Genomic DNA, 25,455 nt, shown 5'->3' on the forward strand with positions numbered 1-25,455 from the left:
GGGCTTCGTTTAAAGCTACTTTGCTTAGCTCATCTTTGTCCTCTAGCTCTGGAGAGAATCTTTGACCAGTCTCGCCGACGTGCTACATTGCACTTCTTACCGGTCATCCGGTATCTTTTTAGCTTATACCGGTATACCCCTCTTGAGGATACCGGTATAGACTTTCTCAGCCCAACGCTTAACTTCGAGCTCTGGAATGTACATTAAACCGGTATCTTGATGGCTCAAACCATCCGGTTTGGCATGCCTTTGGCATACCGGGGGTCATCTCCCCAACATTAGTCCCCGAAGCTGGTATAGTCCGGTGGATTTTATCCGACGGACCATGCCAGGTTCCCATATCCCAAGGTACCGGTTTAATCTTTCCGGTTGTCAGTTTAGATCTTCCGGCATCTTTGCCGGACTTACATCTTCCCTTCTTTGTAAAGTACTTCCGGTATCTCCCCTTCCAGTATCTATGTCATTAAACTCCTCATCGGTGAAGTCGAGAATTTTTTGGGTACAGTGCCTGTCAGACATGCGCACTGTTTCTGACGCGCCAGTGCCAGGGGTCACTTCGCTTCGGCTTCTGCGCCCGCATTTATTGCGCCACACCGGATCCCGGCTGCCGTTCCGGATCCGTGCGGCCTCCCTGTGGCATTCTATTTTTCGCGCGTGTATCATCGCGCCACGTGGCGGCCCATGAACTGAACCGCCGTGGCCCAACGGTTGCCAGCCCACTACTTTCTCCTTCTATATATAGGGAGTGCGGTTCTTCTTCATCCTCTTCCCCGCACTCGCCCACTTTCCAGCGCTCTGAGCTCTTCGCCCCTTGCAATCTCATCGCCGCCGGTCGCCGCCAGAGCACCGCTCCCGACGAACCTGCGCCATTGCTCCCGCTGCGCCGAAGATCTCCGCCGCGCAGAGATCCACCGGCGCTCCTTTGCCGCCGCTGCTTTGAGCTTTCCTCAGCAGCCTTCGCCTCTCTTCGTCGCCAGCCTTCGTCGGCGTCCACAAGCTCGCCGCACCTCCGGTGACCTTCTCCCTCAGCGTCTCCGCCGCCTCAGGTTAGGCCCGATATGCATTTGCCTCTTTCTTCTTTGCTTTTCAGATCTTGGGCCGGTAGGGTATTTATTTTCTCTTTTCTGTTGCTTTCCCTCTTACTCGTAGATCTTCGCGCAAGGGTAGATCTTGGGAAATCTGTTTTTTGGGTAGAATCCGGCGCCGTTCAGACTTTATGTCTAGCGAAGAGTATCCTTCCGAGTCATCTTCCAGTAGCCGCCAGAGCGAAGCCTCCGACAGTCTTTCCGCCGAACTCTCCCGGATGGAATCTGACACCGGAAGAGGTCAAGAGGCCGGCAGCTCCGGCCAGGGTTCCGGGGTGGATCTGTCCGGTATCACCCGCGGAGCCTGGAAAGGCTCCGACGTGACGCAACACGAGATTGATTGGTTGTACCGTTCCCGGAGGATACCGGCAGGAGTTTCCTGCCGGCTTCCGCGCGACGAGATTGAACCGGTGCTCGAACCCGGTGAGTTCGTCGTTTTCCTTGCTCATTTTGAGCGCGACTTCGGCCTTCCTGCCTCCGACTTCTTTCGCGAGTTCTTGGATTTTTATCGACTCCAGCCTCACCACCTTCCTGGCAATGCCGTTTTCTACCTTTCTTGCTACATTTCCTTCATGGAGGGCTACATCGGCCTCCGTCCCACTAGGGAAACTTTCGCTCGCTTCTTTAGCCTTCGGATCAATTCAGTCCAAGGCAAAGATATTCCTAAACCCAAACCCCCCGTAAAATTGCGGGTCTTGTATCATCGGCTCCCGCCAAGGGAGCCCCTTTTTTAAGTTCTCCGGTCTCGAGTCATGCCGGGCATGGCAAGAGACCTTTTTCTATGTGAAGAACATCAGCGCTGCGTATCTTATCAATCTCCCGGCTTTCAATCCGGCGGTGCCCACGAAGGTCAATTGGGGATATAATCCGAGGACTAACCATATCGAGACCAACCGGATTATCCGCTTCATGGACAAGCTGATGAAGGAGACAGACATTAGTTCTGACGACATCATCCGCACCTTCATCTCACGCCGGGTGCTTCCCCTCCAGCGCCAGGCCCATAAAATAAGTGAAATGTATGGCCCTCGTGATCCCACCAAGATCACCGGCCTCCCTCTAAGCAATGAGGATATAGTGCTTAAGGCTAGGCAGATCTGCCAAACAGACATGCCGATGGACTGGGAGTGGGGCTTCCTACCTCTTAGCTCCACCAACCCTCCAACTGACGAAGTAAGAGATTATGCAACCCAGGTTGTTGTACCGGTAGCTTTTATGTTGTGGCTAACTGTCTTTCCATTCTTTTTCAGGCCAAAGAGCGTTTTCCTCGCATTGCTGCGGAGAAAAGAGACCCTTGCCAGAAGCGGGATCTTGACGAGGTTGACCCCGATCCTTATATCCATTGGACCGACCTCAAGATGGGCCGCACCCACACCTCGCGCCCCGGTAACTTTTCATCCGAAGCTTCCGGTTCCGATGATGAGGTCGTTATCCTTGAGGTAGCTTTCTCTTCCGGTTTCTCATGCCTTATTGTTATTTCCCTTCTGTAGATGCTCCCTCAGCTAGCACCCAACCACAGGTTCACGAGCATGTGGCTCCTCTGCAGGCCGAGGTTGGCCGCGAGTTCATGGAGAAACTCACCTCCCAGGGCAAGAAGAACAATGCTCCGGCACCAGAGGCCGGTTCAAGCCAAGGCCCTCCCGCCAAACGCTCCCGGACGGAAGTCATTGGGGGGAAAGAAGTAGGCAAGAAGCGCTACCAAAGGAAACAGATGCCGGTCACTTCCGGGTAAGTCTTTGTTTCTCTGTTTACTTTGTTTTACCAATTTTTCCTTCCGGTTGCTCTTTTCGACCCTTTCTCTTTTTCTTGCTCAGCCCTGCGCTTAAGCTCTCCAAGAGCGCCAGTGGCATGAGGCCAGAGAGCTCTGAGGGAACCGCAAGGACCTCATCTCCTCCTCACTCAAGCCCGGTATCATATGGTACCGGCAACCCTTCTGCCTCCCATCTGGGAGGCACTCCAAGTGCGGGGCGCGCGGCCCCTACACCTCCAGATCACCCCGCGGAGGAGGAGCACGTCTCCCCTCTAGAAACACAAGATACCAGCGCCAGCAACATCGGCGCCGACTCTGAAGCTGCCGGGAGGGCGGAACCTCAGGTTCCTCCCGTCCCGAAAAGAAAGAAGAAGAAGACTACGGATTCTTCCCCCTCCAAGTCCGTGCCGGACTCTTCCGCGCCGGCAAGCTCCACTCCGGGCCAGGACGCACCTGACGCCCGCTCGCCGCCCAAGACTTCGCCCGCGCCTCCACCAGAAGCTCCCACCGTCGAGCCAACTGGGGCCACGCCGACGCCGCCGCCAAACCAAGGACCCTCTGCGTCCGAGCCCGCGCCATCTCCAAGCCAAGGGCCCGCTGCAGCCAAGCAGACGCCGCCGCCAGAAGGCACCAAGCTCCTCAAGCCGGAACCTTTCAAGGGGAAGGCCACGGCTTTCGGCACTCCTTCGTCTGGCTCGCAGCAGTTGGCGCTGCACGCCGGCCGCGCCGCTGTTGTGGCCGGAGAAGTGGTCACTGGCCAGCTGGGCCAAATCATGGAGCTGAAGCGCGGAAGCAACGAGCTGGGGCATTTGCTCGAGTACGCTGAAAAGTGGAATCGAGCGGATGTGTCCGCGGCTACGCGCGGCCTGGGAAAAGACCAGCTTCCGGCGATAGACCCCGCTGGCCCCCGGTGTACTGAGCAGCACTTCATCCGGCTGCGGCGCGCGGTGAAGGAGCTCGACAATGCGTGGCACGATGCCACCAACAACGTGGTGGTAAGTTACACCAAACTCTTTGCAATTTTTTCAACTCATGCCGGTTTCGCTTTTTCCGGATTATGTATATCTCCTCAGTCCCCGAGTTTCGTGTTGAGAGCGTAGCTCTTAGCGCGAAACTTAGTCAAGAACATAGAGAAACCGGCTTCTTCTTATAGTCACTTTTACTTGAACAGAGCACGGCGGACTCCCGGAAGCGCCTCTTTGAGGAGCTTCTGTGGGAGCACCGGGATCTTTCCGAGGCCCACAGCCACTGCCAAGGTGAGTTCTTTTATCTCCGGCTTCTTTTCATCGGTTGGTTTTTCCTTTTCGTTACTTATTAATTTTTTGCATAACAGCTATCCCGGAAGCCTCCATTGAGGCCCTCAAGGCCCAGCTCAGCGCCCATCAAGGTATCGCTCCTTTTCCGGTTGACTTGCCTTTCTGCGTTTTACCAATTATACTTTTGTTAACATTTCCTTCCCGGACCCTAGATGAAAAGGAGCAGCTCATCCAGGAGCATCGCAGGGCTCTGGACGCCCAGGAGCTCATTTCCAGGGGGCTGAAGGATCAGCTCATCCAATTTGGGCTCCGGCATGATCAGGAGCTAAAGGATGCCAAAGCTGCAGCTGAGGCGAAGCTCAACGAGGCCCTGGAGGATTCTATCAACTCCACCGTGGTGCTGCGGGCGGAGCTGGAGGAGGGAGGCAAGGTGCGGAAAGCGGCCGAAGACTGGGCCACCGTCCTAGAGGCAGAGCAAAAGGAGTATGACCTACTGGTCATGCAAACCGACGCGCTCGCCCTCAGTAAGTTTTTCTTCTTTCTTTTCCGGCCTCTGCTTATAAGCTTATATCTTCCGGTAGCATGTCCTTATCTTTTTTCCTTTGTTTTGCAGGGCTCTTTCCGGACTCACAGGTGTATGCGCAGAAGAAGGTGGCAGAGCGCTGATACGTCTCCGACGTATCGATAATTTCTTATGTTCCATGCCACATTATTGATGTTATCTACATGTTTTATGCACACTTTATGTCATATTCGTGCATTTTCCGGAACTAACCTATTAACAAGATGCCGAAGTGCCGATTGCTGTTTTCTGCTGTTTTTGGTTTCAGAAATCCTAGTAAGGAAATATTCTCGGAATTGGACGAAATCAAAGCCCAGGGGCCTATTTTTCCACGAAGCTTCTAGAAGTCCGAAGGAGAGACGAAGAGGGGCGACGAGGGGGCCACACCCTAGGGCGGCGTGGCCCCCCCTTGGCCGCGCGGCCCTGTGGTGTGGGGCCCCCGTGCCGCCTCTTGACCTGCCCTTCCGCCTACAAATAGCCTCCGTGACGAAACCCCCAGTACCGAGAGCCACGATACGGAAAACCTTCCAGAGACGCCGCCGCCGCCGATCCCATCTCGGGGGATCCAGGAGATCGCCTCCGGCACCCTGCCGGAGAGGGGAATCATCTCCCGGAGGACTCTACGCCGCCATGGTCGCCTCCGGTGTGATGTGTGAGTAGTCTACCCCTGGACTATGTGTCCATAGCAGTAGCTAGATGGTTGTCTTCTCCCCATTGTGCTTCATTGTCGGATCTTGTGAGCTGCCTAACATGATCAAGATCATCTATCTATAATTCTATATGTTGCGTTTGTTGGGATCCGATGAATAGAGAATACTTGTTATGTTGATTATCAAAGTTATGCTTATGTGTTGTTTATGATCTTGCATGCTCTCCGTTACTAGTAGATGCTCCGGCCAAGTAGATGCTTGTAACTCCAAGAGGGAGTACTTATGCTCGATAGTGGGTTCATGCCCGCATTGACACTGGGACGATGTGACGAAAAGTTCTAAGGTTGTGTTGTGCTCGTTGCCACTAGGGATAAAACATTAGTGCTATGTTCAAGGATGTAGTCACTAGTTACATTACGCACCATACTTAATGCAATTGTCTGTTGCTTTGCAACTTAATACTGGAGGGGTTCGGATGATAACTCTGAAGGTGGACTTTTTAGGCATAGATGCGGTTGGATGGCGGTCTATGTACTTTGTCGTAATGCCCAATTAAATCTCACTATACTCATCATGATATGTATGTGCATTGTCATGCTCTCTTTATTTGTCAATTGCCCAACTCGTAATTTGTTCACCCAACATGCTGTTCGTCTTATGGGAGAGACACCTCTAGTGAACTGTGGACCCCGGTCCAATTCTCTTTCTTGAAATACAATCTCTTGCAATACTTGTTCTACTATTTTCTGCAAACAATCATCTTCCACACAATACGGTTAATCCTTTGTTACAGCAAGCCGGTGAGATTGACAACCTCACTGTTTCGTTGGGGCAAAGTACTTTGGTTGTGTTGTGCAGGTTCCACGTTGGCGCCGGAATCCCTGGTGTTGCGCCACACTACATCTCGCCGCCATCAACCTTCAACGTGCTTCTTGACTCCTACTGGTCCGATTAAACCTTGGTTTCTTACTGAGGGAAACTTGCCGCTGTGCGCATCACACCTTCCTCTTGGGGTTCCCAACGGACGTGCCAACCACACGCATCAAGCAAATTTCGGCGCCGTTGCCGGGGAGATCAAGACACGCTGCAAGGGGAGTCTCCACTTCTCAATCTCTTTACTTTGTTTTTTTCTTGCTTAGTTTTATTTACTACTTTGTTTGCTGCACTAAATCAAAATACAAAAAAATTAGTTGCTAGTTTTACTTTACTTGTTATCTTGTTTGCTATATCAAAAACACAAAAAAATTAGTTTACTTGCATTTACTTTATCTAGTTTGCTTTATTTACTTGTTGCTAAAATGGCCAACGCTGAAAATACTAAGTTGTGTGATTTCACAACCACAAATAATAATGATTTCTTATGCACACCTATTGCTCCACCTGCTACTACAGCAGAATTCTTTGAAATTAAACCTCGCTTTCTTGAATCTTGTTATGCGAGAGCAATTTTCACGGTGTTAGTTCTGATGATGCTGCTGCCCATCTTAATAACTTTGTTGAACTATGTGAAATGCAAAAATATAAAGATGTAGATGGTGATATTATTAAACTAAAATTGTTCCCTTTCTCATTAAGAGGAAGAGCTAAAGATTGGTTGCTATCTCTGCCTAAGAATAGTATTGATTCATGAACTAAATGCAAGGATGCTTTTATTGGTAGATATTATCCCCCTGCTAAAATTATATCTTTGAGGAGTAGCATAATGAATTTTAAACAATTAGATACTGAACATGTTGCTCAAGCTTGGGAAAGAATGAAATCTCTGGTTAAAAATTGCCCAACCCATGGAGTGACTACTTGGATGATCATCCAAACCTTCTATGCGGGACTAAATTTTTCTTCACGGAATTTATTGGATTCAGCTGCTGGAGGTACCTTTATGTCCATCACTCTTGGTGAAGCAACAAAGCTTCTTGATAATATGATGATCAATTACTCCGAATGGCACACGGAAAGAGCTCCACAAGGTAAGAAGGTAAATTCCGTCGAAGAAACCTCTTCCTTGAGTGATAAGATTGATGCTATTATGTCTATGCTTGTGAATGATAGGACTAATATTGATCCTAATAATGTTCCGTTAGCTTCATTGGTTGCACAAGAAGAACATGTTGATGTAAACTTCATTAAAAATAATAATTTCAACAACAATGCTTACCGGAACAATTCTAGTAACAACTATAGGCCATATCCTTATAATAATGGCAACGGCTATGGTAATTCTTATGGGAATTCTTACAACAATAATAGGAGTTCACCCCCTGGACTTGAAGCCATGCTTAAAGAATTTATTAGTACACAAACTGCTTTTAACAAATCTGTTGAAGAAAAGCTTGGGAAAATTGATATACTTGCTTCTAAAGTCGATAGTCTTGCTGCTGATGTTGATCTTTTGAAATCAAAAGTTTTGCCTAATGAGAATCATCATAATAAAATTGTTACTACAGCAAATGCCATTCAAGTTAGAATTAATGAGAATATAAGATTAATGGCTGAACTGCGTGCTAGGTGGGATAGAGAAGAAAATGAAAAACTAGCTAAAGAGAAGAATATAGCTAAAGTTTGGACTATTACCACCACTAGTAATGCTAATGCTACACATGTTGCTGCACCTCCTACTCATACTAATAAAATAATTGGTGTTAGCAATGTTTCCACTTCTAATGCAAAGCGCGAAAAACTGCACTGAAGCTGCTAAAAGCTGCTGAAATTGCCTGTGATAAAGCTGCTGAAATTTTTTCCAACATTGGGGATGATGATCCCATTGCTTTAGATTATAATGGTTTGAATTTTGATGATTGCCACATCTCTGAAGTTATAAAGTTCTTGCAAAAACTTGCTAAAAGTCCTAATGCTAGTGCTATAAATTTGGCTTTCACGCATCATATTACAAATGCTCTCATAAAAGCTAGAGAAGAGAAATTAGAGCGCGAAGCCTCTATTCCTAAAAAGCTAGAGGATGGTTGGGAGCCCATCATTAAGATGAAGGTTAAAGATTTTGATTGTAATGCTTTATGTGATCTTGGTGCAAGTATTTCTGTTATGCCTAAGAAAATTTATAATATGCTTGACTTGCCACCACTGAAAAATTGTTATTTGGATGTTAATCTTGCTGATCATTCTACAAAGAAACCTTTGGGTAAAGTTGATAATGTTCGTATTACCGTTAACAATAATCTTGTTCCCGTTGATTTTGTTGTCTTGGATATTGAATGCAATGCATCTTGTCCCATTATATTGGGAAGACCTTTTCTTCGAACTGTTGGTGCTATTATTGATATGAAGGAAGGTAATATAAAATATCAATTTCCTCTCAAGAAAGGTATGGAACACTTCCCTAGAAAGAGAATGAAGGTACCTTTTGATTCTATTATGAGAACAAATTATGATGTTGACACTTCGTCTCTTGATAATTCTTGATACACACTTTCTGCGCCTAGCTGAAAGGCGTTAAAGAAAAGCGCTTATGGGAGACAACCCATGTTTTTACCTACAGTACTTTGCTTTTATTTTGTGTCTTGGAAGTTGTTTACTACTGTAGCAACCTCTCCTTATCTTAGTTTTGTGTTTTGTTGTGCCAAGTTAAGCCGTTGATAGAAAAGTAAGTACTAGATTTGGATTACTGCACAGTTCCAGATTTCTTTGCTGTCACGAATCTGGGTCCACCTCCCTGTAGGTAGATCAGAAAATTAAGCCAATTTACGTGCATGATCCTCAGATATGTACGCAACTTTCATTCAATTTGAGCATTTTCATTTGAGCAAGTCTGGTGCCATTTTAAAATTCGTCAATACGAACTGTTCTGTTTTGACAGATTCTGCCTTTTATTTCGCATTGCCTCTTTTGCTATGTTGGATGAATTTCTTTGATCCACTAATGTCCAGTAGCATTATGCAATGTCCAGAAGTGTTAAGAATGATTGTGTCACCTCTGAATATGTCAATTTATATTGTGCACTAACCCTCTAATGAGTTGTTTCGAGTTTGGTGTGGAGGAAGTTTTCAAGGATCAAGAGAGGAGTATGATGCAACATGATCAAGGAGAGTGAAAGCTCTAAGCTTGGGGATGCACCCGGTGGTTCACCCCTGCATATATCAAGAAGACTCAAGCGTCTAAGCTTGGGGATGCCCAAGGCATCCCCTTCTTCATCGATAACATTATCAGGTTCCTCCCACGAAACTATATTTTTATTCCATCACATCTTATGTGCTTTTTCTTGGAGCGTCGGTTTGTTTTTGTTTTTGTTTTGTTTGAATAAAATGGATCCTAGCATTCACTTTATGGGAGAGAGACACGCTCCGCTGTAGCATATGGACAAGTATGTCCTTGGTTTCTACTCATAGTATTCATGGCGAAGTTTCTCCTTCGTTAAATTGTTATATGGTTGGAATTGGAAAATGATACATGTAGTAATTGCTATAAATGTCTTGGGTAATGTGATACTTGGCAATTGTTGTGCTCATGTTTAAGCTCTTGCATCATATGCTTTGCACCCATTAATGAAGAAATACATAGAGCATGCTAAAATTTGGTTTGCATATTTGGTTTCTCTAAGGTCTAGATAATTTCTAGTATTGAGTTTGAACAACAAGGAAGACGGTGTAGAGTCTTATAATGTTTTCAATATGTCTTTTATGTGAGTTTTGCTGCACCGGTTCATCCTTGTGTTTGTTTCAAATAAACCTTGCTAGCCTAAACCTTGCATCGAGAGGGAATACTTCTCATGCATCCAAAATACTTGAGCCAACCACTATGCCATTTGTGTCCACCATACCTACCTATACTACATGTTATTTTCTGCCATTCCAAAGTAAATTGCTTGAGTGCTACCTTTAAAATTCCATCATTCACCTTTGCAATATATAGCTCATGGGACAAATAGCCTAAAAACTATTGTGGTATTGAATATGTAATTATGCACTTTATCTCTTATTAAGTTGCTTGTTGTGCGATAACCATGTTTACTGGGGGACGCCATCAACTACTCTTTGTTGAATTTCATGTGAGTTGCTATGCATGTCCGTCTTGTCTGAAGTAAGAGAGATCTACCACCTTATGGTTAAGCATGCATATTGTTAGAGAAGATCATTGGGCCGCTAACTAAAGCCATGATCCATGGTGGAAGTTTCAGTTTTGGACATATATCCTCAATCTCATATGAGAAAATTATTAATTGTTGTTACATGATTATGCATAAAAGAGGAGTCCATTATCTGTTGTCTATGTTGTCCCGGTATGGATGTCTAAGTTGAGAATAATCAATAGCGAGAAATCCAATGCGAGCTTTCTCCTTAGACCTTTGTACGGGCGGCATAGAGGTACCCTTTGTGACACTTGGTTAAAACATGTGCATTGTGATGATCCGGTAGTCCAAGCTAATTAGGACAAGGTGCGGGCACTATTAGTACACTATGCATGAGGCTTGCAACTTGTAAGATATAATTTACATGATGCATATGCTTTATTACTACCGTTGACAAAATTGTTTCATGTTTTCAAAATCAAAGCTCTAGCACAAATATAGCAATCGATGCTTTTCCTCTATGGAGGACCATTCTTTTACTTTCAATGTTGAGTCAGTTCACCTATTTCTCTCCACCTCAAGAAGCAAACACTTGTGTGAGCTGTGCATTGATTCCTACATATTTGCTTATTGCACTTATTATATTACTCTATGTTGACAATATCCATGAGATATACATGTTACAAGTTGAAAGCAACCGCTGAAACTTAATCTTCTTTTGTGTTGCTTCAATGCCTTTACTTTGAATTATTGCTTTATGAGTTAACTCTTATGCAAGACTAATTGATGCTTGTCTTGAAGTGCTATTCATGAAAAGTCTTTGCTATATGATTTACTTGTTTACTCATGTCATATACATTGTTTTGATCGCTGCATTCACTACATATGCTTTACAAATAGTATGATCAAGATTATGATGGCATGTCACTCCAGAAATTATCTGTGTTATCATTTTACCTGCTCGGGACGAGCAGAACTAAGCTTGGGGATGCTGATACGTCTCCGACGTATCGATAATTTCTTATGTTCCATGCCACATTATTGATGTTATCTACATGTTTTATGCACACTTTATGTCATATTCGTGCATTTTCCGGAACTAACCTATTAACAAGATGCCGAAGTGCCGATTCTTGTTTTACTGCTGTTTTTGGTTTCAGAAATCCTAGTAAGGAAATATTCTCGGAATTGGACGAAATCAAAGCCCGGGGGCCTATTTTTCCACGAAGCTTCCGGAAGTCCGAAGGAGAGACGAAGAGGGGCGACGAGGGGGCCACACCCTAGGGCGGCGCGGCCCCCTTGGCCGCGCGGCCCCGTGGTGTGGGGCCCCCGTGCCGCCTCTTGACCTGCCCTTCCGCCTACAAATAGCCTCCGTGACGAAACCCCCGATGCCGAGAGCCACGATACGGAAAACCTTCCAGAGACGCCGCCGCCGCCGATCCCATCTCGGGGGATCCAGGAGATCGCCTCCGGCACCCTGCCGGAGAGGGGAATCATCTCCCGGAGGACTCTACGCCGCCATGGTCGCCTGCGGTGTGATGTGTGAGTAGTCTACCCCTGGACTATGGGTCCATAGCAGTAGCTAGATGGTTGTCTTCTCCCCATTGTGCTTTATTGTCGGATCTTGTGAGCTGCCTAACATGATCAAGATCATCTATCTGTAATTCTATATGTTGCGTTTGTTGGGATCCGATGAATAGAGAATACTTGTTATGTTGATTATCAAAGTTATGCTTATGTGTTGTTTATGATCTTGCATGCTCTCCGTTACTAGTAGATGCTCTGGCCAAGTAGATGCTTGTAACTCCAAGAGGGAGTACTTATGCTCGATAGTGGGTTCATGCTCGCATTGACACACGGGACAGGTGATGAGAAAGTTCTAAGGTTGTGTTGTCTTGTTGCCACTAGGGATAAAACATTAGTGCTATGTTCAAGGATGTAGTCACTAGTTACATTACGCACCATACTTAATGCAATTGTACTGTTGCTTTGCAACTTAATATCTGGAGGGGTTCGGATGATAACTCTGAAGGTGGACTTTTTAGGCATAGATGCGGTTGGATGGCGGTCTATGTACTTTGTCATAATGCCCAATTAAATCTCACTATACTCATCATGATATGTATGTGCATTGTCATGCTCTCTTTATTTGTCAATTGCCCAAGCTGTAATTTGTTCACCCAACATGCTGTTCGTCTTATGGGAGAGACACCTCTAGTGAGCTGTGGACCCCGGTCCAATTCTCTTTACTTGAAATACAATCTCATCGCAATACTTGTTCTACTGTTTTCTGCAAACAATCATCTTCCACACAATACGGTTAATCCTTTGTTACAGCAAGCCGGTGAGATTGACAACCTCAGCTGTTTCGTTGGGGCAAAGTACTTTGGTTGTGTTGTGCAGGTTCCACGTTGGCGCCGGAATCCCCGGTGTTGCGCCGCACTACATCTCGCCGCCATCAACCTTCAACGTGCTTCTTGACTCCTCTGGTCCGATTAAACCTTGGTTTCTTACTGAGGGAAACTTGCCGCTGTGCGCATCACACCTTCCTCTTGGGGTTCCCAACGGACGTGCCAACCACACGCATCAAGCGCCGGGTTCAACAAGCGTTCAAGAATCTGGATGCGCCCTGGGATCCTTATGACCACCTGGTCGCGCTTTCTGCCCGGGTCTCGCACATGCGCGCGGTGGACCGGAATCTCACCGATATTCCCGACGTGGCGATCCAGCTCTTCAAGATGCTATGGCCTGAGGAGGAGGTGCCAGCTAACCTGACGCTCACCTCCGAACGCCTGAAAGGTGCCGGCCGGAGGATCCGCGAGTGGCAGTGGTCAGCGGCTCGTGCTGGAGCAGATGAGGCGCTACGCACCGCCTGTTCCTGGTATGAGGACTTGGACTTGGACGCCTTCCACACCGTGCGCCAAGATGCTCCAACGACACGGATCCAGCCCTCACCGCCAAGCGGAAGGACCGCGCCTACCGGATAGCAGAGTACGCGGCAGTCCGCACCTTCATCCCTCCTCCTCCTGGCGTCACGGACTATCTTAGTGACTTCGAGGAAGAGGAAGATGATGATGAGGATGCCGGAGAAGATGCGCCTCCGGAAGGTCCTGACGCCGGTGATGCTCCCCCTGAAGCTCCCCTTGCCTGAATGTGCTTACCCTGCTTTTGTTGCACCCTGTTGACTTAAAACAATGCTCGTTAAATTCTACCCCGGTATGCCGGGGTTTATGATGTAATATAATACTTAGCCGTTCGTTTGGCTGCGCTACCATATTATCTGCCGGTATGTTTTACCGGTAGGTTATCAAGTTATGTTCGTCTATTAACTTAGCATTTTGCTCATTGTTTGCTTTGATCTTGTACTGCAAAGATTTCGGAATCGTTTTCGCATCCAATCCGATGCACACTTGGCTCCTTTACTTTGGCTCTGCCTACCTCTTTTGGGTGTTTTGGCGTATGAGGCACAAAGTTCTTTAGCCAAGCAAGCACTTTCTTGAACTTAGAAACAACTCGAAATTTTCACAAAAAACCGGTTTAACCGGGGTTAGTTAAATTTTTCCGGATTGTTCGTTCCCACTATCTCTTTTCGTAGTTCACGTGCTTAATTCCTACCGGTTTATCTTGCTTGCCATGAAGCCGGGTTGCGGACAATAGCAGAGTCGAAGACTCCGGTAGGTTTTAGCACGTTACTAAACCAGAAAGAAAAAATGTTCAACAAGCAACTGGTAAACTGAAAAAATAAACATATTGCATGCAATTTTAGTAGGGGTAGTCCCCAAGATTCATTCGAGGTTCCGACATCTTTTATTCATAGCAAATAAGGTACAAAAAGGAACTTCTTACACCACAAATTCATGAGTAGAAAGGACGCAACAGAGCTATGTTCCACGGACGCTTGGTCTCATCTCCGGATCTGTCCGCCTTTCCTTCTTTCCATTCCTGTGCATCGATTAGATAATAGGCATCATTGTGGAGAGCTTTGCTCACAATGAAAGGTTCCTCCTATGGGGGTGAGAGCTTATGCCGGCCTTCAGTGCGCTGCACTAGGCGCAACACCAGATCTCCTTCCCGGAATACCCTCGGGTTAACCTTCCGGCTATGATAGCGTCTGAGGTTTTGCTGGTAAATGGCTGTTCTTGCCAACGCCAATTCTCTTGCTTCTTCTAGCAAGTCCACATCATTTTCTCGGGCCTCTTTTACCTCTTGTTTGGTATAGAGTTGCACCCTTGGTGAGTCATGGAGAATGTCGGTTGTTATGACCGCTTCTGCTCCGTAAACCATAAAGAATGGAGTGTATCCGGTAGACCGGTTTGGAGTCGTTCTTATGCTCCACAACACTGATGGCAGCTCATCAAGCCAACACCCCGGTGTCTTTTTGAGTGGTTCAATGAGCCTTGGTTTTATACCGGAAAGCACTAGCGCATTTGTTCTTTCCACTTGGCCATTACCTTGTGGGTGTGCCACTGAGCACAAATCCAACCGGATATTGTTATCCTCACAGAATCGCTTGAACTCACCTTGGGCAAAGTTTGAGCCATTGTCAGTTATGATACTATGTGGGTATCCGTACCGCAGGATGATATCCTTTAAAAACTTCACCGCTGTGTGCCCATCGCATTTTGCAATAGGTTTTACTTCTAGCCACTTGGTGAATTTGTCCACCATAACCAAAATGTGGGTCATGCTTCCCCTTGCAGTTTTGAATGGGCCAACCATGTCCAGGCACCAAACAGCAAACGGCCAAGTTAGCGGTATGGTTTTTAAACCGGATGCCTGTGTATGATTTTGCTTGGCGTACCTCTGGCATCCATTGCATTTTCGTACCAAATCCTCTGCATTTTCCAAAGCAGTGGGCCAATAGAACCCATGCCGGAATACTTTCGCTACCAACGCCCTTGACGAAGCGTGGTGCCCACATTCCCCTTGGTGGATCTCCACAAGCATTTCTTTTCCCTCTTCCGGTTCCACACATCTTTGAAGGACACCGATAACACTTCTCTTGTACACCTCGCCATGATGATGGTGTATGCTTTGGACCTTCTCTGTATTCTTCTGGACTCATTTTCGTCAGCCGGCAAGGTGCCGTCGACCAGGAATTCCTTAATAGGTTTAACCCAAGATGGTGCCTCTCGAACCAGAACCACCGGTACATCTATCTCCATGTTATCCACCAGCATTGCTCCCTCCGGTATGGACGCAGCAGTCCCCGAGTTTACCGAAACAGTCCCCGAGTTTGCCGGAACAGTCCCCGGGTTTCCTTCATCAATATCCATTCGTACAACATGTGATTCTAGTACAAAAATGGACTCCGATTCCGGTCTCGGCTTGATCGATGGTACTCTTAAGTGTGCCAAGGCTATTCCGGGAGGAATTTCTTGCCTAGATGAGCCCAGCTTGGACAAAGCATCCGCGGCTTCATTTTCCGCTCGTGGCACATGGTGAAACTCACAGCCTTCAAAGAAGCCGGCAATCTTTTGCACGTGAAACCTGTATGAAGCCATGTTGGCATCTTTTGCGTCCCAATCTCCGGAACATTGTTGCACCACTAGATCTGAATCTCCGTAGCAAATGATCCGGTGTGCACCGATTTCTTTTGCGACCTTGAGCCCATGGATCAAAGCCTCGTATTCAGTGACATTGTTGGATGCCCTGAAATGCACTTGCAAAACATACCGGAGGTGGTCTCCCTTAGGTGAAGTAAGTACCACACCGGCACCTAGACCCTCTTTGAGTTTGGATCCGTCAAAGTGCATCTTCCAGTATTCTATTTTTTGGTCCGGCGGCTTGTATTGCATTTCCGCCCAATCAACTAGGAAATCAGCCAAAGCTTGCGATTTTATGGCATCCCTTCTTTCATACACCGGTACGTATGGTGATATCTGGATTGCCCATTTTGCAATCCTACCGCTAGCATCTTTGTTGCACATGATATCGGAAATGGGTGCCTCAGTCACCACTTTCATGGGGTGCTCCTCAAAGTAATGCTTAAGCTTTGTGGCGGCCATGAACACGCCATAAGTCATTTTCTGGAAATGCGGGTAGTTTTGCTTTGAGAGGGAGAGCACCTCACTCAGGTAGTATACCGGCCTCTGCACGGGTTTTCCTTCCTCTTCTCTTTCAACTACAACCACCACACTCACAACCCGGTTTGTTGCTGCTATATACAACAGCATAGGCTCTCTTTCTAGAGGTGAAGCCAATATAGGCGCAGTAGCTAGCATTGTTTTTAGCTCTTTAAACGCTGCATCTTCCTGTGGGGTCCAGACAAACGTATCGGATTTTTTCAGCAAAGCATAGAGCGGTAGAGCCTTCTCTCCCAACCTGCTTATGAACCGGCTTAGCGATGCCAAGCTTCCGGTAAACTTTTGCACGTCCTTGAGATCTCGCGGTATAGTCATTCTTTCGATTGCTCGGATTTTTACCGGATTAACCTCAATGCCGCGACTTGATACGAGAAAGCCAAGCAGTTTGCCGGCGGGAACACCGAAGGTGCATTTTGCCGGATTGAGTTTAATCCGGAATCTTCTAAAGTTATCAAATGTTTGCCGGAGATCATCGATCAAGGTTTCTTTTACCTTAGTTTTTACTACGACATCGTCCACATAAACTTGCACATTTTTTCCAATTTGATCAAACAAGCATTTTTGCATACAGCGCTGGTACGTTGCACCAGCGTTGCGCAAACCGAAAGGCATGGTGACATAGCAATAAGCTCCGTGCGGGGTAATGAACGCAGTTTTTATTTGATCTTCCTTTTTCAAGGGAATCTGGTGGAAGCCGGAATAGGCATCCAGGAACAACAACAGTTCACATCCAGCGGTGGAATCAATCACTTGATCGATCCGGGGTAAAGGGAAAGGATCTTTCGGACAAGCCTTCTTGTTCAAGTTGGTGTAGTCGATGCACATGCGCCACACTTTTGGAGCTTTTGCCTCTAGGTTCTCCTCTTTTTTCTTTTCGACCAGCACCGGATTGGCTAGCCACTCAGTATGAAGTACCTCCACGATGAAACCAGCAACCAACAACTTTGTCACCTCTTCTCCAATGATCTTTCTCCTGTCTTCAGCAAACCGGCGCAGCGGCTGCCTTACCGGCTTAGCATCTTTCCGGACGTTTAAAGAGTGCTCAGCCAGCTCCCTCGGAACACCTACCAAGTCATCAGTAGACCATGCAAAGATATTCCGATTCTCACGGAGGAAGCTGACGAGCGCGCTTTCCTATGCCTCACTCAGGCCGGCACCGATACGAACGGTGCACTCAGGGTAAGCCGGATCCAACACAATGTCCTTTGTTTCTTTTGTCGGCTTGAATGCCGGTGTGCCCAAGTTTGCGCTCATTGCCGCTAAGCTCAGCTGTGAGGACTGAGCCAGCGCAACCGCAGTTTGCATCCTCCTTTTTTCCTCTGCAATCACCGGCGGTTCTGCCGGGTTTGATCCGGCTGAAGCGGTTTCCAGTGAGACTTTGTAGTTTCCCACCACAGTTAAGGGTCCTCGAGGTGCCGACATCTTCATCTTGAGATAGGCCGTGTGAGTTGAGGCCATGAAAGCTGCCAATGCCGGTCTCCCCAGCAATGCATGGTAGGGGCTATCTAGGTCCACCACCTCAAACTCAACGTTTTCAACCCGGCAATTATCACGCCCTCCAAACGATACATCCACCCGGACCTTTCCCACTGGCGCGCAGGACAAGCCCGGAACAATTCCGTGAAACGTTGTGCGAGTTGGTTGCAGCATGTTTTCTGTTATGCCCAGCGTATGCATGGTGTGCCGGTACATGATGTTTATGCTGCTTCCATTGTCTATCAGCACTTTGCTGAACTTGACTCGAGTCGATGGCCCCTGCATGATTGGGTCTACCACAAGAGCATAACCACCCGGATTAGGCATTATCTTGGGGTGATCCTTGAACGTCCAGGAGATTTCCTGATCCGACCACAACATGTATTTCGGTATTGCCGGCATCACAGCGTTCACTTCCAAGGAATTGCGACGCAGGCTTTGTCTGTCGGTTGGCTCAGTGACGAACACAACACAGCACATGTCCGGGTCGTGGTATATATTCTGGCCCAAATGTGCCGGTGGCGGCGGTTGGCCATTGCCATCAGCCACCTGATGAACTTGCTGGTGCTGCTGCTGGTTTGGCTGAGGCTGCACCGGTATAGCATTAGCTCCGGTAAGCGGTGGTGGCGGTGGTAACGTGTGTTGATGTAACATGTCATGCAAGGGTGGCAGTATTGTAGAACATCCTTGTGCTTGCGCATCTTTTGCCGCACCTCTCAGCATCAAGTGCTTGATCCAAGAACAATCTTTTGTCAAATGGTTCGCCGGCTTAGCCGGATTCGGAGTGTGAAACCGGCATGGCTGCTCCATCGCTGCTTCCATAGTGTATCTCATATGTTCTTGCCAATCTTTCTTCTCTCCCCACTTCTTCTTTTCTACCCATTGTTTTTTAGGACCCACCCATGGCTGCGATCCTGTTTTTTGCCTTTGGCTCCCGCTGGGGCCGGAGTTATCCTGCACCGCATCTACTTGCTGTGGACCATATCTTCGATCCAGAAAATCTTCCCTTCTCTTGTTGTGCCGGTTGTCCTGGTATTGATCTAGGCGCGGTTGGCTCGTCTGCGCCGGATCCGCTTGCACTGCCGGTTGCATTGGGTCTCCCAATGCGTAGCTATCTGCCACACGTATCATTTCCGCCAGAGTTACCGGCATGTTTCGCTGCAGCTTTTGCCACAAAGGCGAACCTCTTCTGCACCCATTGCAAAACAAGCCATGGCCTGCGCTTCGATTACCCATTCGCATGATTTTCTCGTAGAGTTCCACCGGGTTAGGTAATCCCGATCTGTTTCATTTGGGCGCTGCACGCACAAGGCGAGCTGCTGCGGCCTGCTGGGTGATGCTGTCCAGGACTGGCGCACTGTTGACGAGGGAGGAAATGGTGTAGCTTTCCTTCGTTCCCGGCAACGGCGCCAGAAAATAGCTTGATGTCTACGCACACTCCTTTTCCTGTAGACAGTGTTGGACCTCCAAGAGCAGAGGTTTGTAGAACAGCATCAAGTTTTCCCTTAAGTGGATCACCCAAGGTTTATCGAACTCAGGGAGGAAGAGGTCAAAGATATCCCTCTCATGCAACCCTTCAACCACAAAGCAAGAAGTCTCTTGTGTCCCCAACACACCTAATACACTAGTCAGATGTATAGGTGCACTAGTTCGGCGAAGAGATAGTGAAATACAGGTGGTATGAATATATGAGCAGCAGTAACGGCGCCAGAAAATACTTGATGCTACAACTGGCGTGTGGTTGATGGTGGTAATATTGCAGGCAGTAGAGATGCAGTAGAACAGTAAACAAGCAGCGATTTCAGTATTTGGGAACAAGGCCTAGGGATCATACTTTCACTAGTGGACACTCTCAACATTGATCACATAACATAATAAATAGATAAATTCTATACTCTACACTCTCTTGTTGGATGATGAACACCACTAATTGTGTAGGATTACACGAACTCTCAATGCCGGAGTTAGCAAGCTCCACAATATTCGATATTCATATTTAAATAACCTTAGAGTGCATGATAGATCAACACAACTAAACCAAGTACTAACATACCATGCACACTGTCACCATCACACTATGAAGGAGGCATAGATTACATCAATACTATCATAGCAATAATTAACTTCATAATCTAGAAGAGATTACAATCATAACCTACGCCAAGTACTACACGATGCACACACTGTCACCATTACACCGTGCAGGGGGAATAGACTACTTTAATAACATCACTAGAGTAGCACATAGATAAATAGTGATACAAAGCACATTGCAATCATAAAGAGATATAAATAAGCACTTCACTATGCTATCCATAACAGTGAATAAGTATTCTGTGAAATATAGCCTAAGAGACCCACACGGTGCACACACTGTCACCTTTACACACGTGGGACAAGGAGTCTCCGGAGATCACATAAGTAAAATTCACTTGAATAACATAATGACATCTAGATTACAAGTATCATCATATGGATCTCAATCATGTAAGGCAGCTCATGAGATCATTGTATTGAAGTACATAGGGAGAGAGATTAACCACATAGCTACCGGTACAGCCCTTAGCCTCGATGGAGAACTACTCCCTCCTCATGGGAGACGAGCAGCGGTGATGAAGATGGCGGTGGAGATGGCAGCGGTGTCGATGGAGAAGCCTTCCGAGGGCACTTCCCCGTCCGGCGGCGTGCCGAACGAGAGACTCCTGTCCCCCGGATCTTGGCTTCGCGATGGCGGCGGCTCTGGAAGGTTTTCCGTATCGTGGCTCTCGGTATCGATGATTTAGGTCAGGGACCTTTATATAGGCGAAGAGGCGGAGTCGGAAGGTCGACGAGGCGATGACACAGTGGGGGGGCGCGGCCCACCCCTTGGCCGCGCCAGCCTATCATCTGGGGCCCACAGGGCCCTCCTCTGGTGGCTCTCGGGTGTTCTAGAAGCTTCGTGGGATTCTAAGATGCTGGGCGTTGATTTCGTCCAATTCCGATAATATTTCCTTACTAGGATTTCTGAAACCAAAAACAGCAGAAAACAGGAACTGGCACTGCGGCATCTCGTCAATAGGTTAGTTCCGGAAAACGCATAAAATCATCATAAAGTATGAACAAAACATGTAGGTATTGTCATAAAACAAGCATGGAACATAAGAAATTATCGATACGTCGGAGACGTATCAGCATCCCCAAGCTTAGTTCCTACTCGTCCTCGAGTAGGTAAACGATAACAAAGATAATTTCTGAAGTGACATACCAACATGATCTTAATCATACTATTGTAAAGCATATGAGATGAATGCAGCGATTCAAAGCAATGTAAATGCAATGAGTAAACAATTGAATCATATAGCAAATACTTTTCATGAATAGTACTTTCAAGACAAGCATCAATAAGTCTTGCATAAGAGTTAACTCATAAAGCAATAAATTCAAAGTAAAGGTATTGAAGCAACACAGAGGAAGATTAAGTTTCAGCGGTTGCTTTCAACTTGTAACATGTATATCTCATGGATAGTTGTCAACATAAAGTAATATAATAAGTGCAATATGCAAGTATGTAGGAATCAATGCACAGTTCACACAAGTGTTTGCTTCTTAAGATGGAGAGAGATAGGTGAACTAACTCAACATAAAAGTAAAAGAAAGGCCCTTCGCAGAGGGAAGCATTGATTGCTATATTTGTGCTAGAGCTTTGGTTTTGAAACAAGAAACAATTTTGTCAACGGTAGTAATAAAGCATATGCATCATGTAAATTATATCCTCCAAGTTGCAAGCCTCATGCATAGTATACTAATAGTGCCCGCACCTTGTCCTAATTAGCTCGGATTACCTGGATTATCACCGCAATACATATGTTTTAACCAAGTGTCACAAAGGGGTACCTCTATGCCGCCTATACAAAGGTCTAAGGAGAAAGCTCGCATTGGATTTCTCGCTTTTGATTATTCTCAACTTAGACATCCATACCAGGACAACATAGACAACAGATAATGGACTCCTCTTTAATGCATAAGCATTCAACAACAATTAATTTTCTCATATGAGATTGAGGATATTTGTCCAAAACTAAAACTTCCGCCATGGATCATGGCTTTAGTTAGCGGCCCAATGTTTTTCTCTAACAGTATGCATGCTCAAACCATTCAACTCATGGTAAATCGCCCTTACTTCAGACAAGACGGACATGCATAGCAACTCACATGATATTCAACAAAGAGTAGTTGATGGCGTCCCCAGGAACATGGTTATCGCACAACAAGCAACTTACAAGAAATAAAATGCATAAGTACATATTCAATACCACAATAGTTTTTAGGCTATTTGTCCCATGAGCTATATATTGCAAAGGTAAAGGATAGAAATTTAAAGGTAGCACTCAAGCAATTTACTTTGGAATGGCGGAGAAATACCATGTAGTAGGTACGTATGGTGGACACAAGTGGCATAGTGTTTGGCTCAAGGATTTTGGATGCATGAGAAGTATTCCCTCTCGATATGAGGTTTAGGCTAGCAAGGTTATTTGAAACAAACACAAGTATGAAACGGTACAGCAAAACTCACATAAAAGACATATTGTAAGCATTATAATACTATATACCGTCTTCCTTGTTGTTCAATCCTTACTAGAAATTATCTAGACCTTAGAGAGACCAATTATGCAAACCAAATTTTAGCAAGCTCTATGTATTTCTTCACTAATAGGTGCAAAGTATATGATGCAAGAGCTTAAACATGAGCACAACAATTGCCAAGTATCAAATTATTCAAGACATTCTACCAATTACCACATGTAGCATTTTCTGTTTCCAACCATATAACAATTAACGAAGCTGTTTCAACCTTCGCCATGAACATTAAAAGCTAAGAACACATGTGTTCATATGAACCAGCGGAGCGTGTATCTCTCCCACACAAGCATTTATTCAAACAAAAACAAAAACAAAAACAAACAGACGCTCCAAGTAAAGTACATAAGATGTGACCGAATAAAAATATAGTTTCAAGAGAAGTGACCTGATAATTTTGTCGATGAAGAAGGGGATGCCTTGGGCATCCCCAAGCTTAGATGCTTGAGTCTTCTTGAAATATGCAGGGATGAACCACCGGGGCATCCCCAAGCTTAGAGCTTTCACTCTTCTTGATCATATTATATCATCCTCCTCTCTTGACCCTTGAAAACTTCCTCCACACCAAACTCAAAACAACTCATTAGAGGGTTAGTGCACAATCAAAATTCACATGTTCAGAGGTGACATAATCATTCTTAACACTTCTGGACATTGCACAAAGCTACTAAAATTCAATGGAATAGAAAAATCCATCAAGCATAGCAAAACAGGCAATGCGAAATAAAATGCAGAATCTGTCAAAAACAGAACAGTCTGTAAAGAAGAATTTCTAAGAGGCACCAGACTTGCTCAAATGAAAATTCTCAAATTTAATGAAAGTTGCATACATATCTGAGGATCACTCACGTAAATTGGCATAATTTTCTGAGTTACCTACAGAGAATTAGGCCCAGATTCGTGACGACAAGAAATCTGTTTACTGCGCGGTAATTCAAATCAAGTATTAACCTTACTATCAAAGACTTTACTTGGCACAACAATGCAACAAAACTAAGATAAGGAGAGGTTGCTACAGTAGTAACAACTTCCAAGACTCAAATAAAAAACAAAAGTACTGTAGTAAAATAAACACATGGGTTATCTCCCAAGAAGTTCTTTCTTTATAGCCATTAAGATGGGCTCAGTAATTTCAATGATGCACTCCCAAGAAATAAGAGTTGAAGCAAAAGAGAGCATCAAGAAGCAAATTCAAAACACATTTAAGTCTAACCCACTTCCTATGAAAAGGAATCGTGTAAATAAACAAATTCATGAAGCATAATGCAACAAGCATAGAAAGATAAAACAAGTGCAGCTTCAAGATTTTCAGCAAAAGAGAGGTGTTTTAGTAACATGAAAATTTCTACAACCATATTTTCCTCTCTCATAATAGTATCCAGTAGCATCATGAGCAAACTCAACAATATAACTATCACATAAAGCATTCTTATCATGAGTCTCATGCATAAAATTATTACTCTCCACACAAGCATAATCAATTTTATTAGTAATAGTGGGAGCAAATTCAACAAAGTAGCTATCATTATTATTCTCATCATCAAATATAGGAGGCATATTGTAATCATAATCAAATTTATCCTCCATAACAGGTGGCACCATAAGACTACTATCATTATAATTATCATAAATAGGAGGCAAAGTATCATCAAAGAAAATTTTCTCCTCAATGCTTGGGGGACTAAAAATATCATGCTCATCAAAACCAGCTTCCCCAAGCTTAGAATTTTCCATATCATTAGCAACAATGGTGTTCAAAGTGTTCATACTAATATGTTCCATGGGTTTTTAAATTTTTGCATCAAACCATCCATGTCTTAACTCAGGAAATAATTTTAAAAGCTCACTTTTGCTTTCCATTATGCCAAACTAGTGTAAAACAAGAAACAAAAAGATGCAATTGCAGGATCTAAAGGAAATAGCTTCGAGCACTTACAACGGCGCCGGAAAATAGCTTAGTAGCCGCGATCCGGAGTGTGAGTACCTTTTACCTTTCCTCCCCGACAACGGCGCCAAAAAATACTTGATGCTGTCCAGGACTGGCGCACTGTTGACGAGGGAGGAAATGGTGTAGCTTTCCTTCGTTCCTCGGAAACGGCGCCAGAAAATATCTTGATGTCTACGCACACTCCTTTTCCTGTAGACAGTGTTGGGCCTCCAAGAGCAGAGGTTTGTAGAACAGCAGCAAGTTTTCCCTTAAGTGGATCACCCAAGGTTTATTGAACTCAGGGAGGAAGAGGTCAAAGATATCCCTCTCATGCAACCCTGCAACCACAAAGCAAGAAGTCTCTTGTGTCCCCAACACACCTAATACACTTGTCGGATGTATAGGTGCACTAGTTCAGCGAAGAGATAGTGAAATACGGGTGGTATGAATATATGAGCAGCGATAACGGCGCCGAGAAAATACTTGATGCTACAACCGGCGTGTGGTTGATGGTGGTAATATTGCGAGCGGTAGAGATGCGATGAGAACGATAAACAAGCAGCGATTTCAGTATTTGGGAACAAGGCTTAGGGATCATACTTTCACTAGTGGACACTCTCAACATTGATCACATAACAGAATAAATAGATAAATGCTATACTCTACACTCTCTTGTTGGATGATGAACACCACTAATTGTGTAGGATTACACGAACCCTCAATGCCGGAGTTAACAAGCTCCACAATATTCGATATTCATATTTAAATAACCTTAGAGTGCATGATAGATCAACACAACTACACCAAGTACTAACATAGCATGCACACTGTCACCATCACACTATGAAGGAGGCATAGATCACATCAATACTATCATAGCAATAATTAACTTCATAATCTACAAGAGATTACAATCATAACCTAAGCTAAGTACTACACGATGCACTCACTGTCACCATTACACCGTGCAGGAGGAATAGACTACTTTAATAACATCACTAGAGTAGCACATAGATAAATAGTGAT

Source organism: Lolium rigidum, chromosome 5, assembly GCF_022539505.1.
Source record: "Lolium rigidum isolate FL_2022 chromosome 5, APGP_CSIRO_Lrig_0.1, whole genome shotgun sequence".
NCBI lineage: Eukaryota > Viridiplantae > Streptophyta > Magnoliopsida > Poales > Poaceae > Lolium > Lolium rigidum.